Genomic DNA, 13,300 nt, shown 5'->3' with positions numbered 1-13,300 from the left:
TGGGAGGCCATGGATTTGGTGTATTTCCAGGCACTGTGCCAGCTGTTAGGGCCACAGGAATGACCATGTCACTTCTCCCCCAAATCCAGGCAGTGCAGCACATAGGGAGACTTTCTTCCTAGAGGAGGGAAACAGAAATGTATAGAGAAATTTGCCTTTAGGGCACCAGCTCAGCCAAAGTAAAATAAAGCACCAGAATCTTGAATCCCCTGATTCTAGTGCTTGTTTTTGGATGGCATTTATAGATCCACCATGGGCCAGAGAAGAATCTTCTGCTATGGAAGGATGGAGCAGATCCTAGCAATACCTACCACCTGTTGACCATAGTGTCCTGGGGCCTTGAACAAACATCAGCGGTAGTCTGGCAGTAGCAGTGACACTGCTCCTTCAAATCCAGGCAGTCCAGAGTGAAAAGAGTCTTCTGCTTGGGGACAAGAGAAGAAAGGACTGAGAGACTTGGCCTGGGAACCCAGGGAATGCTTCCTTATCATCCCCAAGCTTACCAACACTGTATACCAAGAAGACTACAAGAGCTACAACAAACCTGGGCTTAGGGTGCTCCCTCGTAGTGAAATGGCAACAGTGACTACAGGCTTAGGTAACAACACTCAACCCCCTTTGAATGTGTGGAAAGCACTTTAAAGAAGGATGGATACAAATATCATCAGACTACAAAGACTGGTATTAATAATTCTTCAATACTCAGAAATTGATGAACAAGCACAAGCAGCAGGAACATTCAGAAAATGTGACCTCACCAAACAGACTAAATAAGGCACCACTGACAAATCCTGGAGTAATGGAGATGTTTGATCTATCAGACAGAAAATTTAAAAAATAGCTGTCTTAAGGAAGTTTACCAAATGTTAAGATAACACAGAGAAGAAATTTAGAAGTCTAACAGAGAATTTAACAGAGAAATTAAAATAAATTTTAAAATATTACACAAAAATTCTGAAGCTGAGAAATTCATTGGACAAACTGAAAAATACATCAGACTGTCACAAGTTAATCGAGCACAATTAATCAAGCAGAACTCAAATACAGACCATATGAAAATAAACATTCAGAAGATACAAAATAAATAAAAATGAAAGAAGCATGAAATATACCTACAAGATCTAGAAAATGGCCTATAAAAGGGCAAATATAAGACTTGTTGACTTTAAAGGAGATGTAAATAAAAGAATCAGGGTAAAATTTTTATTCAAATAAATAAAAACAAAACTTTCCAAACCTAGGGGGAGATGTCTTTTGTAGAATATCTAGGTACCAGAAGATTCCAACTTAAATAAGACTACCTCAAAGCATATAATAATCAAACTTTCAATGATCAAGGAAGAAAAATCCTAAAAGCAGCAAGAGAAAACAGGCAAAGAATCTATAAAGAAGTTCCTATAAGTCTAGCAGCAGACTTTTCTTTAGAAATCTTGCAAACCAGGAAGAAGTGAGATGACATTCAAAGTGCTAAAGGAAGAATACCCAAAAACATTAAACAGAGAATAGTGTGGCTAACAAAGTTATATTTCTAATATAAAGTATAAATAAAATTTTCTCAGAAAAACTAAAGCTGAGGAAATTCATTGATACCAGACCAGTCTTACAAGAAATACTAAAGGGATCTCTTCAGTCTAAAAGATGCTGAAATGCCACAAGACAGTATCTGAAGGTATAGTACTTACTGGTAAAAGTAAGTAGACAAATAAAACAATGCTCTAGTGCTGGAATTACAGTGTGCAAACCACTCATATCTTTTGTATGATGACTAAAAGGTAAACCTATAAAAAATAACAATAACTATAAAAATTTTAATAGGTGGGCAGGGAAGAAATATTTAAATAAATACAACAAAACGTTAAAAAGTGAAGGGAAAGCGATTAAAGTGCAGAGGGTATTTTGTTTTGTTTTGTTTTCCCTTTTGTTTTTAAAAGAAATAATCATGTTTTTAACCAGTTATTTTAAACTAATGACAACTTAACTCTGATTACAGGGCTGTCATTAGTTTAAAATAATTGGTTAAAAATATTGTTTTTTCTTTGCAAGCCTCATGGTAACCATAATACAACTAGAAACTGATAAAAGAGGAACTTTGGGAACTATAAAAATAGGTGGAAATAAACATTATGCTTCTGAATAACTATTGGGCCAATGACAAAATTAAGAAAATGTTTTAAAAATTTCTAAAGCAATTAAAAATGAAAACAAAATATACTAAATACATGAAATACAGTAAAAGCAGTGCTGACAGGGAAGTTTATAGTAATAAATACCTAGATCAAAAAGTAGAAAGACTACAAATAAACAACTTAATGAAGCATCTTAAAAAAACCAGAAAAGCAAGAGCAAAGTGAATCTAAAATTAGTAGGATAAAAGAAATAATATAGACCAGAACATAAATAAATAAATTTGAGACTAAAAGGTACAAAAGATTACCAAAATGAAAAGATAAGTTTTTGAAAAGATAAATAAAATTCAGAAAAAATTAATTAGACTAAGAAAATAGGGGATCCAAATAAAATTAGAGATAAAAAGGAGACATTACAACTGGTACCACAGCAATTTAAAGGATAATTATAGACTATTATAAGCAACTATATACCAACAAATTAGAAAATCTAGAAGAAACAGATAAACCTCTAAACACATACAACCTACTAAGATGTAATAATAAAGAATTTTTTTAAAAAATGCAAGTTATGGGATAGAAGCAATAGTAAAAAGCCTTACATCAAAGTAAATTCCAAGACCTAGTGGCTTCACTGCTGAATTCTACCAAACATTGAAAGAACAAGTACAATTCCTACTCAAATTATTCTGATAAATAGAACAGGAGGTAATACATCCAAATTCATTCGATGAGGCCAGTGTTACCCTGATACAAAACATGGAATTGGTAAAAATATTTGCAAACTACTGATCTGACACGATATTAGATCTAGAATATATAAGCAACTTAATATCAACGCATATGTTCATATAATTTATTTAATTTATATAGTATGAATTAAAAATGGGCAAAAATCTCATCAGACATTTCTCAAAGTAAGACTTACAAATGGCCAACAGGTATGTGAAAAAATCTTCATTATTGCTAATCATCAGAACAATGCAAACAAAATTGTGATGAGACATCTAACCTCAGTTCCAGTTGAAATAGTTTTTATCTAAAAGACAAAAAATAGCAAATGTTAGTAAAGATTTGGAGAAAGAGGAACATTAGTATACTGTTCATTAGAATTTAAATTAATATAACCACTATGAAAATCAATATGGAGTTTCCTCAAAAATCTAAACATAGAATATCAAAACATTAAGCAATTACACTTTTGGGTATATATCCAAAAGAAAGGAAATCAGTATATCAAATATATATGTGCATGCTCATGTTTATTGTAGCACTTTTCACAAGAGCCAAGATATGGAATCAACCTTGATGTTCATCTAAAGATGAATGAATAAATGAGATATGGTACATATATATAATAGAATATTATTCAGCCCAAAAAAGTAATGAATTATTTCATTTTCAACAACATAGTTGAGGCTGGAAAATGTTATGTTAAGTGAAGAAAGCCAGGCACAGAAAGACAAATCTTGTATGTTCTCATTCATACTTGGGAGCTTAAGATAAAAAAATTGATCTTGTGAAAGTAGAGTAGAATCATGGTGTCAGAGGCTCAGATGGTAGTGGAGAGGTGGAGAAAGAAGAAATTAATTAATTGACACAAAATATAGGTAGATAGTAGGAATAATGTCTAGCGATTCTCTTCCACTAGGGAAGTCATAAAATCCAAAATCCCTTTTCCCCAAAGCCAGCCATAAAAATTAACGTTATTATTCTAACTTCCCTCCACCTTTCTGTGTAAACACAGGCCACAAGAAAATTATCTGACCATTACATGAAAATATAAAATATTACATATATTTTGAATTAAAACATTTAAAACAGAAAAAATACAATATATTTTTAAAAATACATGTACGCACTACCTAGATGTAACAATTTTTAGCACATCACTCATAACACCTATCCCACAAAAAGACTGATATGAAACAAATCTCAGAAAACATATTCCAACTTGTATCTTTTAGTATATAAATAAAATTTTGTTTTAGAAATTTGACACATTATGATTGAAAGAAAAATATATATTGAGAGCTTGCTAGTTTCCTAGATAAATATTTGTGTGGGTGTTTCATTCTTTGTCAACAACACCAGTGCCACAGGTTCAAGCACAAAACTGGGTAGCCGTTTTCGCTGGTGCCCAGAATGCTTGTGAGACAGAACTACACATTCCCCTGAAAAAAGGGGGTGCAAGGCAGGCAATCTAGTGATCTGGCTTGGCTGGTCTCACTCCCAAAAAGTCCAGCAAGCTGAAACCCACTGACTTGAGATTTTCACAGAAGCAAAGCAGTTTGAGCTTGACCTGGGATGGTCGAGCTGAGTGGGAGAATGGGGTGTCTGCCATTACTGAGGCAGTCTGCCATTACCAAGGCAGTCTGCCATTACTGAGGCATTTCTAACCTTGCCTGTGTAAACAAAATCACAAGGAAGTTTACACAGCAGCATAGCAGAGACCTCAGCAGCTCAGCAAGTCTTCTGCAGGGAGAATGTGACCAGACTCCCTCCTTGCTAGGCAGGGCACCTCTGAAAAAGAGTAGCAGCTCGTCAGGGACTTAATAAAGCCCTAACTTCCCAGGACAGAGCACCTGGGAAAAGGGGTGGTTGTGAGTTTTACTTCAGCAGACTTAAACATCCCTGTCCAGCAGCTCTAAAGGGAGCAACAGAGCTCCCACCACAGCACTTGAGCTCTGATAAGGTACAGACTGCCTCCTTAAGTGGCTCCATGACCCCCATATATCATAAAAGCCACCTCAAACAGGAGAGTTCCGGCTGACATCTAGTGGGTACCCTACTGGGATGAAGCTACCAGAGGAAGGAACAGGCAGCAATCCAGGCTGTTCTGCAGCCCCTGCAGGTGATCCTCAGGTGATCCTCAGGCAAGCAGATTCTGGAGTGGACCTCCAGCTGTCCTGCAGTGGAGGGGCCTGACTGTTAGAAGGAAAACTAAAAAAAAAAAAAAAAAAAAAAAAAAAACGAAAGAAATAGCTTCAACATCAACAGAAAGGATGCCCATTCAGAGACCTCATCTGAAAGTCACCAATCTCAAAGACCAAAGATAGATAAATCCACGAAGGTTGGAAGAAACCAGAGCAAAAAGGCCAAAATCACCAAAAACCAGAATGCCTCTTCTCCTCCAAGGGATCACAACTCTTCACCAGCAACAGAACAAAACTGGATGGAGAAGGAGTTTGACAAATTGGCAGAAGGAGGCAGGCTTCAGAAGGGGCATAGTAACAAACTTCTCTGAATTAAAGGAGCATGTTCTAACCCAATGCAAAGAAACTAAGAATCTTGAAAAAAGGTTAGATGAAATGTTAACTGGAATAACCAGCTTAGAGAAGAACATAAAGGACTTGATAGAGCTGAAAAACACAGCATGAGTACTTTGTGAAGCATACACAAGTGTCAATAGCTCACTCAATCAAACAGGAGAAAAGATATCAGAGATTGTAGATCAACTCAATGAAATAAAAGGAAAGGCAAGATTAGAGGAAAAAGAGTGAAAAGAAATGAACAAAACCTCTAAGAAATATGGGATTATATGAAAAAGACCTAATCTGCATTTGATCGGTGTACCTGAATGTCATCGGGAGAATGAAACCAAGCTGCAAAACACTCTTCAGGATATTATTCAGGAGAGTTTCCTCAACCTAGCAAGGGAAGCCAACATTTAAATTCAGGAAATACAGACACCACCACAAAGATATTCCTCAAGAAGAGTAACCCCAAGGCACATAATCATCAGGGTTGAAATGAAGGAAAAAATGCTAAGGGCATCCAGAGGGAAATGTTGGGTTACCTACAAAGGGAAGCCCATCAGACCCACAGCAGATCTCTCAACTTAAACCCTACAAACCAGAAGAGAATCAGGGCCAATATTTAACACCCTTAAAGAAAAGAACTTTCAATCCAGAATTTCATATCCAGCCAAACTAAGTTTCATATGTGAAGGAGAAATAAAATCCTTTATGGACACGCAATTGCTGAGAGATTTCATCACCCCCAAGCCTGCCTTGCAAGAGCTCCTCAAGGAAACACTAAACATGGAAAGGAACAATCAGTACAAGCCACTGCAAAAACATACCAAATGGTAAAGACCATTGACAGAATGAAATAACTACATCAACTAACAGACAAATCAACCAGCTAATATCAGAATTGTAGGATCAAATTCACATGTAACATTATTAACCTTAAATGTAAATGGTCTAAATGCCCCAATCAAAAGACACAACCTGGCAAATTGGATGAAGAATCAAGACCCATCGGTGTGCTGTTTCAGGAGACCCATCTCATATGCAAAGACACACATAGGCTTAAAATAAAGGAGTGGAGGAAGGTTTACCAAGCAAATGGAGAGGGAAAAAAAAGCAAGGGTTGCAATCCTCATCTCTGATAAACAGACTTTAATCCAGCAATGATCAAAAGGGACAAAGAAGGTCATTACATAATAGAAAAGGAATCAATGCAACAAGAAGAGCTAACTATCCTAAATATATATGTACCCAATATAGGAGCACCCAGATGCATAAATCAAGTTCTTAATGACCTAAAAAGTAACTTAGACTCCCATACAATAATAGTGGGATATGTTAACACTCTACTGTCAATATTAGACAAATCAATGAGACAGAAAATTAACAAGGATATCCAGGACTTGAATGCAGATCTGGACCAAGTGGATCTGATAGACATCTACAGAGCTCTTCTCCCCTAGATCCACAGAGTATATCTTCTTCTCAGCACCACATTGCCCTTACTCTAAAATTGACCAAATAATTGGAAGCAAAACACTCCTCAGTGAATGCAAAAGGACAGAAATCATAACAAACAGTCTCTCAGACCACAGCGCAATTAAATTAGAACTCAAAATTAAGAAACTCACTCAAAACTGCACAACCACATAAAAACTGAACAACCTGCTCCTGATTGACTACTGGATAAATACTGAAATGAAGACAGAACTAAAGATGTTTTTGGAAACCAGTGAGAATGAAGACACAACATACCAGAATCTCTGGGACACATTTAAAGCAGTGTCTAGAGGGAAATTTATAGCACTAAATGCCCACATGAGAAGCAAGGAAAGATATAAAATTGACACCCTAACATCGACACCTAACATAAGAACAAGATCAAACAAACAAATTAGAAAGTTAGCAGAAAACAAGAAATAACTAAGATCAAAGCAGAACTGAAGAAGATAGAGACATAAAATACCCTTCAAAAAATCAATGAATCCAGGAGCTGGTTTTTTGATAAGATCAATAAAATAGATAGGCAGCTAGCCAGACTAATTAAAAAAAGGGAGAAGAATTGAATAGATGTAATAAAAAATAATAAAGGGGATATCACCACCGATCCCACAGAAATAAAAACCACCATCAGAGATTGCTACAAACACTTCCATGCACATAAACCAGTAAATCGATAAGAAATCTATAAATTCCTGGAAACTTACACTCTCCCAAGACTGAATCAGGGAGAATTTGAATCCTCGAATAGATAATTTCAGGCCAATATCTATGATGAACATTGATGTGAAAATCTTCAATAAAATACTGGCAAACTGAATCCAACAGCACATCAAAAAATTTACCCATCACAATCAAGTAGCCTTCATCCCAGGGATGCAAGGCAGGTTCAACATATGCAAATCTATAAATGTAATCTATCACATAAACAGAACCAAAGACAAAAACCACATGATTATCTCAATAGATGCAGAGAAGGCCTTTGACAAATTTCAACAGCACTTTATGCTAGAAACTCTCAATAAACTAGGTATCGATGGAACATATCGCAAAAAAATAAAACCTATTTATGACAAACCCACAGCCAATAATATCATACTGAATGGACAGAAAAAACTGGAAGCATGATTCCCTTTTAAAACTGGCACAAGACAAGGGTGCCCTCTCTCAACACTCCTATTCAACATAGTATTGGAAATTCTGGCCAGAGCAATCAGGCAACAAAAAGAAATAAACGGTATTCAATTGACTCTATTTGCAGACGACGTGATTGTGTTTTAGAAGACCACATTGTCTCAGCCCAAAATCTCCTTAAGCTGAGAAGCAACTTTAGCAAAGTCTCAGGATACAAAATCAATGTACAAAAATCAGAAGCATTCCTATGCACCAATTACAGACAAACAGAGAGCCAAATCATGAGTGAACTCTCATTCACAATTGCTACAAAGAGAATAAAATACCTAGGAATACAACTAACAAGGGATGTGAAGAACCTCTTCAAGCAGAACTACAAACCACTGCTCAAGGAAATAAAAGAGGACACAAGCAGATGGAAAAACATTCCATGCTCATGGTTAGGAAGAATCAATATTGTACAAATGGCCATACTGCCCAAAGTAGTTTATGGACTCAATACTATCCCCATCAAGCTACCATTGACCTTACCAGAACCAGAAAAAAAAAAAAAAAAAAAAAAAAACACCTTAAACTTCATACAAAACCAAAAAAGAGCCCACGTAGTGAAGACACTCCTAAGCAAAAAAGAAAACAACAACAACAACAAAGCTGGAGGCATCACACTACCTGATTTCAAACTATGCTAAAATGCCACGGTAATGAAACCATCATGATACTGGTACCAAAACAAAGGTATAGACCAATGATACAGAACAGAGACCTTGGAAGTAATGCTACACATAAACAAAGGTATAGACCAATGGTACATAACAGAGACCTTGGAAGTAATGCTACACATCTACAACTGTCTGATCTTTGACAAACCTGACAAAAGCAATGGGGAAAGGATTCCCTATTTAATAAATGGTGCCTGGAAAACTGGCTAGCCATGTGAAGAAAGCTGAAACCAGACCCCTTCCTTAGACCTTATACAAAAATTAACTTTAGAAAGATTAAAGATTTAAACATAAGACCTAACACCATAAAAATTGTAGGAGAAAACCTAGGCATTACCATTAAGAACATAGACATAGGCAAGGACTTCATGACTAAATCACCAAAAGCAATGGCATAAAAGACAAAATAGACAAATGGGATCTAATTAAACTTAACAGCTTCTACACAGCACAAGAAACTATGATTAGAGTTAACCAGCAACCAACAGAATGGGAAAAAGTTTTGGCAACCTACGCATCTGACAAGGGGCTAATACGCAGAATCAACAAAGAACTTAAACAAATGTACAAGAAAAAAACAACCCCATCAAAAAGTGGGTGAAGTACATGAACAGACACTTTTTTTTCCCATTTATTTATTTTATTGCATTTTAGGTTTTGCAAAGGATATGAACAGGTACTTTACAAAAGAAGACATACATGAGGCCCACAAACCTATGAAAAAATGCTCATCATCACTGGTCATCAGGGAAATGCAAATCAAAACAACATTGAACAGACACTTTTCAAAAGACATTTATGCAGCCAATAAACATATGAAAAAATGCTCATCATCATTGGTCATTAGAGAAATGCAAATCAAAACTACATTGAGATACCATCTCACGCCAGTTAGAATGGCAATCATAAAAAAATCTGGAGACAATAGATGCTGGAGAGGATGTGGAAAAATAGGAACACTTCTACATTCTTGGTGGGAGTGAAAATAAATTCAACCATTGTGGAAGACCGTGTGGTGATTCCTCAAAAATCTAGAAATAGAAATACCATTTGACCCAGCAATCACATTACTGGGTATATACCCAAAAGATGATAAATTATTCTATTATGAAGACACATGCACCCGTATATTCATTGTGGCACTGTTTACAATAGCAAAGACCTGGAACCAACCCAGAAGCCCATCAATGATAAACTGGAGAAAGAAAATGTGGCACATATACACCACAGAATGCTATGCAGCCATAAAAAAGGATGAGTTCGTGTCCTTTACAGGGACATGGATGATGCTGGAAACCATCATTCTCAGCAAACTGACACAAGAACAGAAAATCAAACACTGTATGTTCTCACTCTTAAGTGGGAGTTGAACAAGAAGACCACATAGACACAGGTAGAGGAACATCACACACTGGAGCCTGTTGTGGGATGGGAGAGCTAAGGGAGGGATAGCAGGGTATGGGGGGATTGGGAAGGGATAACATTAAGAGAAATACCTAATGTGGCTGATGGGGGTATGGAGGCAGCAAATCACCATGGCATGTGTATACTTATGTAACAGTCCTGCACAATCTGTACATGTACCCTGGAACTTAAAGTATACTAATAAAAAAAGAAACATAATACCTCAAGTTGTAACAAAAATAGATACATTATTTCCAAAGGGATCATAGAATGCTATCTTTTTCCTTCTCAATACATTTATTTAAGATTAAAGTAAATATTTAAAAGCCACATACATTTGAGATAAAGCTTATTGAATATGATATATACTACATAAATTTTATAAAATGTCTGTGTTTTAGAATATGTCAAAAGTAATTTTCTTTTAAGGGACTCTAGATTTGCCTTTAAGTATTTTCCAAAACTGGTATGACAATTATGAACTATATCCTATTTTTTCTTGAACTCCCGACCTCAGGTGATCCGCCCTCCTTGGCCTCCAAAGTGCTTGGATTACAGGCGTGAGCCATCACGCCTGGCCTATATCCTATTTTATCAATATAGAGTAATGCATAATGAGTGTATTGTTATGTGAAAATTACAGCATTACAGGTTTTAATAACATGGAGAACAAGATAATATCATTGAAGGTGCTAGAAAATAACTTATATAAGTATTGAGAGAAAATGTAAAACTTTGAACCAATAGAAGAATATGTAAAATGTAAATGGTTCTACCCAACAAATTCTAAATACTCATCCAAACTATTAATCATTTTGAATTCCAAAGGATGCAATTATTCACACTGGTTGAGAAATATGGATATTGTCATTAGTGGTCAGACATTCCATTTTTCTTTAACTGAGATAAGTGTCCTTAAAGAAGTATGTGATGTATTAAAATTAAATCATCATAGAGGCATAAGAATTGAGTATTGTAAAACAATCCTCTCCTAAATTTTTCTTTGCTTTTTTTTCCTTTTAAAATTTGATGACCCTGAAACAATCACATCATCTAGTTCATCCTTCATGAACTTGTTTCTTTAATTATGTACTTACTCAACATAATATAGGGTCAAATATTTTTTATAATTTTCTGCCCTTCCTTGTCAATAAGCTCTTGTCACATAAACACTGGCTTACAAAGATCAGTTCTGTTAATTTTGAATCCAAGCCAGGTTTGTCATTCTAATATTTTAACTTTCATATGAGCTGTATTATCATTATAAAAATGTATCTAATTTTTTTTTATTTGGCAACCTCTGTGGTTGCCTAATAACCTCAATGTAATGCATAAGATGGTTACAAATTACGTTTTCATGATACCAAAAAGGTAAATTTAGGATTTCTCTTGATATAAAAATATCACTAAGATGTGAATTATTAAATTTGGGGAATCCACTTTTACTGATTGCCTTTTAATGGGATTCTAGTAGAATTGGGTTATCACATAAGTTCAAAGAACTGTGTTATGTAGGGTACTATGGGTCAACTTTAACTTTCTGGGAAGACAAATTTCTTTGGTATAAAAATCTGAAAAATAGATTCCTATGAATATACCTTTTATTTTCATCATAGAACTCTAAAATATAAAAATTGACATGACAAAGAATCTCTCCTTAACCAACTTTGGTTAGAGAGCTCTAATCTCTTTTCTTGTTGAGGCCTTGACCTTGGCTACATCCTTCCTGGGCCTGCATAGCCCAGTTTTAGTAAGAACCTTGCTAAGTAGGTTTACAGAGAATCCTGCCATGGTAGCTGAAGAACCTGTAAATCTTATTAAACTCTGTATCTGATAACTCCGCCTGCCTTCAACAAAAATTCTCTGATGTCAGTTGAGCAAGAATATCTCTATCCGTGGCATGTCCTTTAAGTAATGTTCAGCCCACCAACTTCCCCAAGCTGCTCCGCAGCCACAAATTCCCACTTTTTCTTGCATTCACGGTTAATCCCAATGTTTCTTTTCTATTGCTATAGCCTTGACAGCTATCACAGTAGTCCTGAATAAAGTCTTCTTTACTGCTTTACTTAACAAGTGTCAGATTTTTTAACATAAAGAGTCTTAATCAACAGCTAATGCATACACAGAAAAAGATATGTTGAATTATTATTTTATTATTATTATTACTAATAGTAGTAGTATTTAGTATTACCGCATTACACATGTACTGCTCAAAGGTTACTGAAGAACACATTGGTGAACAAAACCAAGCAAAATGCCCTCTGTAAAGAACGATAACAATTGATAAAAATGAAGCAATAACAAATATTTTAATTCCTGGCAAGTCCTGGGCACTGTGTTAAGAAAAAGGAAATATAAACGAGTAAAATAGCTCTGCTACTGCTCAAGATTCCTACATACTCAACTAAATGGGAGCATATTCGCATTTCAATTTTGTTTAATTATTATTGCTCATTTTCTTAATTTTAAGTTTTTCCGACTCCATTCTAAGGACGTAAAACATCATGAGTCTTACATATAATGGCTCAGTATGCCCTCCGTGTTAAGAACTCTTGCAATTGTCTGTATCTGCTTAGAGGTTAATTACTTTGGTACTTTATCTAAAGACAGGAAATTACCTATTTAGGGAAAAACCTTCCTACTTGGCTCTATTCTAACTTTTGCTCTTACTCTCAAACTCACTTTCTATCTCTTAGCCCTTAATGATTATAAAATACATTTCAGTAAAATCAGAGTTAAAATCAAAAAAAGAAACCTTTTACTTACAAAATTATTACTTCTGACAATAATATCTCTCAGTCTCAGACTTCTTACTTGAAAAAGGAAGAAAATTAATGCCTATCATATAGAATCATTTAAAACTAAATTAAGTAATATCCGTAAAAGGACCTAGATACATAATTAGGAAATAATAGGATTCCAAATAATAAAGTTCTCTTTTCTTGTTATGAAGTTAAATTACTTTAACCTGATGTCCTTATTTTCAGCTTTTTGGTTGTTTGTTTTTGTTTTTTTGTTTGAGATGGTGTATCCCTCGGTCACCCAGGCTGGAATGCAGTGGCATGATCGTGGATGACTGCAACCTCCTCCTCCAGGGTTCAAGTGATTCTTCTGCCTCAGCCTCCCAAGTAGCTGGAACTACAGGTGTGTGCCACCACACCTG

General features: G+C 35.4%; 1 long non-coding RNA gene across 1 annotated transcript; it reads left to right on the top strand.

Moving 5' to 3' along the window:
- The first annotated feature begins 8,688 nt into the window (after window positions 1-8,688).
- On the top strand, window positions 8,689-8,886 carry LOC116552166. Its single transcript, XR_004269254.1, has 2 exons — window positions 8,689-8,749; window positions 8,807-8,886. It is a non-coding gene; the product is annotated as an uncharacterized LOC116552166 (long non-coding RNA).
- The last annotated feature ends 4,414 nt before the right edge of the window (window positions 8,887-13,300 follow it).

The sequence above is a fragment of the Sapajus apella genome, unplaced genomic scaffold, assembly GCF_009761245.1.
Source record: "Sapajus apella isolate SASKATOON/1434 unplaced genomic scaffold, GSC_monkey_1.0 scaffold11, whole genome shotgun sequence".
NCBI classification, from domain to species: domain Eukaryota; kingdom Metazoa; phylum Chordata; class Mammalia; order Primates; family Cebidae; genus Sapajus; species Sapajus apella.
The sequence above is the reverse complement of the archived record's forward strand: the minus strand, read 5'-3'. Positions and strand labels throughout refer to the sequence as shown.